The sequence below is a fragment of the Eubalaena glacialis genome, chromosome 6 (genome assembly GCF_028564815.1).
Source record: "Eubalaena glacialis isolate mEubGla1 chromosome 6, mEubGla1.1.hap2.+ XY, whole genome shotgun sequence".
Taxonomy (NCBI): Eukaryota; Metazoa; Chordata; class Mammalia; order Artiodactyla; family Balaenidae; genus Eubalaena; species Eubalaena glacialis.
The window spans coordinates 28,890,193-28,896,124 of NC_083721.1; the positions used below are offsets into that span (position 1 = coordinate 28,890,193).

General features: G+C 38.4%; 1 non-coding gene across 1 annotated transcript; it reads right to left on the bottom strand.

Moving 5' to 3' along the window:
* Positions 1 to 254: 254 nt before the first annotated feature.
* On the bottom strand, positions 255 to 361 carry LOC133094206 (U6 spliceosomal RNA). Its single transcript, XR_009701419.1, has one exon. It is a non-coding gene; the product is annotated as a U6 spliceosomal RNA (small nuclear RNA).
* Positions 362 to 5,932: the final 5,571 nt, after the last annotated feature.

The window sequence follows — 5,932 nt, forward strand, 5'->3', positions numbered from 1 at the left end:
CAGTTATACATTGAAAAACTCTAAATATCACAACTTCAAAACAACTCAAGTTGCATCAATAAGGGACTGGTTAAATTAACTATGAGATATTCACACAATGGAATATTATACAGCAGTATAAGAGAACACGGAAGCTCATTATATACTGATATGGAAATATCTCTAGGTTGTATCTTTTTTTTTTCTTTTTTTTAACATCTTTATTAGAGTATAATTGCTTTACAAATGTGTGTCAGTTTCTGCTTTATAACAAAAAAAAAATGGAAAGCTTCATGAATTTGTGTGTCATCCTTGTGCAGGGGCCACACTAATCTTCTCTGTATTGTTCCAATTTTAGTATATGTGCTGCCGAAGCGAACACTAAGTTGTATCTTTAAATGGATAAATGAAGACACAGAGCAGTTCATATATAACAATATATGTTTATATGGAAAGAGGGGATAAGAATTCATCTTTATTCTTGCTTGGTATTTGCATAAAGATATACTGAAAGGATACTTAAGAAATTAATAACAGTGGTTACCTGTGGAAAGGAACAAGATGGATGGGATCAGGGAAAGGAATAAGAATTATCAGTGTTTACTGCTTTTATTTTTGAACCATGTGTAACCTACTAAATTTTTTTTAGAGACAGTATATTTAGTATTTAAGTATTTATTTTGTAAAGCATTTTTTACTGTGGTAAAATATATACAGCTTAAAATCTGCCACTTGCACTATTTTTAAGCATACAATTCAGTGGCATTAATTACATTCACAATATTGTGCAACCCTCAGTATTGTCAACTTCCAGAACATTTTCATCACCTCAAACAGAAACTCTAACAATTAAGCAGTAACTTTCCATTCTCCCCTCCCCCAGCCTCTAGTTACCTCAAGTCTTCTTTCTGTCTCTATGACTTTGCCTATTCTAGAAATTTCATATCAGTGGAATCATATAATATTTGTCTTTTTGTGTCCAGTTTATTTCACTTAGCATGATGTCTTCAAGGTTTATGCATGTTGTACCATGTATCAGAACTTCATTTCTTTTTTATGACTGAATAATATTCCACTATATGCATAAAACACATTTTCTTATCCATTCATCTGTTGATGGACACTAAGGTTGTTTCTTCCTTTTGTCTATTATGATTAATGCTGTAATGAACATTAGGGTAAAAATATCTGTTTGAGTCCTTGTTTTCAACTCTTTTGGCTATACACCTAGGAGTGGAATTGTTAAGTCATTTGGTAATTCTGAGTTTAACTTTTCAAGAAACCGCCAAACTGTTTTCCACCGTGGCTGCACCTTTTACATTCCACCAGCATCGTACAAGGATTCCAATTTCTCTACACTGTCGCTAACACTTGTTATTTCCCATTATTTTGATTGTAGCCATGGTAGTGAGTGCGAAATTGTATCTCATTGTGGTTCGACCTGCTCAAAAATTTTAAATTAATGAGAAGACTGTCATAAATATCTTTTATTAAACTATAATACCTGTGAAAAAATACTACAATTCTGTTATTAAATCAAAAAATCAGTTGACAGCTTGCAGACATCAGGTTGTTAAGGGCCTGCGACTGGGCAGGTCCTATCTTCTGAGTGTACATAAAAGCCACCTACAACCATGGTTATTAATATCACATGTCTACCAGAAGCTAACTGCTTTATGTCATTGTTCTTTCCCCACATTCCTGTGAGATAGATATTTTAATCCACTTTTTATAGATGAGGAAGCTTTTATAGATGAGGTCTGACTTTGGCTATGTTCTTTATCCTAGAAGACCTCTAGTAAATTGAAATGCCAAGATTCAAACCAATGTCTGTTTGACCTCCATTCCTGAGTGCTTTCCGCCATAACAAGGCTTCAGAGGGAGGGAGACCACCAGGAAGGGACAGAAGACAATCAGGTGACATTTTACTTACTTCCAATCTTGCACGAGTTGGCTGTCATTTAAATGGTTTTCTTGTCCAGGATTTATTCCATTAAGTCCAAGTCTTTTCTTTCCTTTCTGATTATGGTACTGTGGTGTGTGCCCTAACTTGCGCCATTTTCTCTGAAATCTCGGATCCACAAACACTTTGCCAAAGACCACAGGGCTTCCTGTTAGCCTGGCACCTGAGGGCCTCTCCTTTCTCTGGGACGTGTGACTGCCCCAGGCTTCACACCACAATTTCAAATACACTTCCAGCTAAGTGGTAGTTCCTCTACAGAAAGGAATGAGGTACAAGGCAGAAGAGATAGGCTGAACTCCAAGCTAGTCTGAACTGGGTCCTAGCAGAAAGAGAGTGCACCCAGTGGCCAACTCATTCCATCCATGTACTGACAAGTGGAATGAATTGCCAGCCCCTTCCATGGATATCACGTTCTGCTTCGGGCACAGTGTCTTCATCTGTGAACAGCTGCTGCCAAATGCTGCTTGGAGATGGCCTGCCTGCCCGCCATCCCCCCACCCCCCGCAAAGAGAGTCTGCTATAGAGCAAACCAATCGCCTCTTTACTAGGTGCACATATGGGTGGGGCCATTAACAAGACCTGGGCAACCATCATCACACAGAGAAATATCAAACCCTGGGAAATTTATGATCTTGCCAATGAAGCTAAGCTCTTTTTCTGTAGAAACTCAAGGCAACTTTTACCACTTCATCTCAACACGAAGAAGCTTTTAATGAACTATATTACAATAAAAGCATTTCACTTGGAGAAGAATGTGTCACAACGAGTTATTACTTTGACAGATTTGTGTCCCTTGAATGGTGATATGAAAATAATCTTCAAAAAAAATTTAGCCCAATTTATAAGAAAATCTTTTGTATATATATGGAAGCTACTCATTCAGAAAAAAACCCAATTCTGACTCTGTTGGGTAGGCTGTTAGATTCGGGCTCAAAAGGAAGGTCAAAGAAAGTGAGAGCTGAAGCCTCTTGGAAAGATCTGGAATATATATGCCACCCTGCTTCTTCCCTCATGCTACTTGTATCATTGTGACCACCCACTAAACCCAGAACACTACAAGACTCTGTTCTTACCTTTTTTCCCCCCAGTTTAATTATTTTTAAATAGTTTTGAATAATAAAATTAAAACGTGAATTTATTTTCATTGTAAACTTTAAGTAAAAGCGAAATCCCCTTAACTCTCCCCAATCCCATTCCACATGGGCATTTTCTATAATCAGCTTAGTGTGTACCATTCTGGGTCTTTTACAAACATTTACACTGACATAAGTACATTGTGACCAGCTCTTTGATGAATAAACAGCTATTCAACAAATATTTTTTGAGCACTTACTATTCAGAAGGCTTTGTTTCAGGTACAGGGGATATGAAAAGATTAGGTTATAATATATTGAGCACTTAATTTATGCCAGGACTTGTGCTGAGGAATTTACCTTTAATTTTGGATTTAATCAGCATAACAACCCTGAAGAGGTGAACTACTCATTGTTCTACAGGTGAGAAAACTGAAGTTCAGAGAAGCTAGGTGATTTACCCAAGGTCACAGATGATAGATGATAGAGCTCAGATTCAAACAGAGGAGTGGCTCTGGAGAGCCCATAGTTTGATGACACAGCACGACAACGTACTGAAATAATAGTCGGCATTGCCCCAGTGTTCAAGACACTCCTCCTAGGGCTTTACATATTTTGACTGATTTAATGTTGACAACAACACGAATATGTAGTGTTATCAGCCCCCATTTTACAGATGTGGATACTGAGGCTCAGTGAGGTTAATTAATTTACCCTAGATTATGCTAGTAATAAGTGCCAGAGCTGGGATTGGAATCCAGACAGTCTGGTTGCATTGCTTCATCTCTTGACTTCTGCGTTACACTGTCCAACCCAATATTATGTGCACTGATGCGTTCTCATGCTTAACAACTATGCAGCTCTTAATCATGTTTGCTTAGAGGTTTTAACAACAATGAAAAATGTTTCCTTATAATGTAAATAAAATAATGGAATTCAAAATCATATATATGGTATGATCCTAATTATATCCAATAGATGGCCAAAAAATTTTTAGTAAGAAATTCATTTTAGTAAGAAATTCATTTTTTTGAAGTCTACTTTCCTTAAGGTTGTATAAAAAATATGAGTAGAACCAAAAGCAAATTAAACATTTTCACCCTGATTTACACCACAGTCTAGTTCTTCACGTTGACTTTACTCTTCAAACAACAGAAAGTGGGTGGCACTTTAGGAATTGGGAAAGAGGCCGGCTCCTCAGGGCACACATTTGTTTCTCCTGTTGATGGGTGTTTTTTCCCCTGCCATTTAGAAAAGGTCACCAAGTCTCTGTGTTCTCTTAATTCAGCTGAGATTTGGTGGGAGGGTGGGCAAAAGCAAAAGTGGCCAGAGAGACAGCAGATCTGACACCCACCTGCACCCAGCCTCCTGGAGGAGATTATGCCAGGTTGTGAGACGTGGTGACCAGGAGGTTAGTGTTTTTGGAGGAGGGGAGGTGGAAACAGGAGAACTGGCCAGAGGTATAGGGAACTTCTCCCATCCCTGGGAAGTAGCTGGGATTTTTTTCCCAGGTTCCTCAGTGAATGGAGACCAGTCCCCACACCTAGGGACTGGTGACACCTAGCCCACTAGTAATATGACTTGGAGGGATAGTGCAAGTATATGGTGAAGGATTGGGGGAAACAGGGGAGGCAGGGGCTAAGTAGTAAAAACCGTGCACTGGGAGGCCATAGCAAGGATCCCTATGCCTGGCTTTAAAAAGTTAGATACCTGTAGTGACCAGTATAGAATGAAGAAAAAAAATCCCTTTCCAGAATGTTCTTGAGACTGCAAAAGAGCACATAACATTTTGGGGAAGACATCCCTTCATCCAACTTCCATGCAGTATAGGAGTTAATAATGATTGAACCTTTCCTCCAACTCTGCTGGTGAGACCTTAGATTAAATTTGATTTGAAGATTGAAAGCAACACGACATTCTAGGTAGAGAAAAGACACAGGAAAACCTCAACTGTTGTTCTCTTTAGGTAGTGGAATCGTGGGTTATTTTTTTTCTTTATCATTTTCTGTATTTTCAAGTTTTCTATGATTGTCACTTGTTCCTTACAAAATCATAAAACCAATTACTTTTTAAAAACTCTTATTAGTTATGTCACTTCACCATCCATCTGGCTTAGTCATGCTTTATTTTCATCTAGACATTTTTACACTGCAAATGTTTGTTACAAGTAGGACAGCTATGATTTTTTCTTTAGAATTCAGTCCAAGAATTTGCATTTAGATATATGTAAATGAAAGCAATTTAGGCCAACATTATTCTATATGCTACTTGAAAAGAATTTTTAAAGTGTTAAGGAAAACTAGAGGGATTTAATCAGTTTGTTCCATGCCAAACTCTAAGTCCAGAATGAGGCCATAAATGATGACAAGGGCCAGGCCAGCAACACCTCGACTAATGCTCCCAAGTGGTCATTTTGGCAACTAATTCCAACTTTGAAGAAAGGGAAACTGGGCCAAGTATACAGGCCTAACAGAAAACCCCCATAGGCTGCTTGCATATTTGGAACAGCTACTTTGCAACTTCTCCTTGAGTCAATCGCTGGTTTACAGTTATAGTTATTCACTTCAATTAGATGTGAACTGATACCAAAAATAGATGGGCTGTGTCAAGTTACTTTATCTCAGATGCAAGCAACTCTATTATAATCCTATATAGAAACTAGTGTTTTTTAGAGACCACCTGCAGACAGATCTGTCTTTATCCAGACCTGCAAATGCAAATTGGATCCTAGGCTTCAGATCAGCACCAGGTCATCATCAGGCTTCCCAGGGACTCCCTGTGTTGGTCTCATACATATGAGATTTTCTGAAGAATCCTAGTTGCTCGGTATCAATCCTTTCTTCTGTGTCCCACAGTCTCGCCTGTGATTTGCCTTCCGGTTTTTGCAAGAACTTTTATCTACAGAGCACTGTTTCCC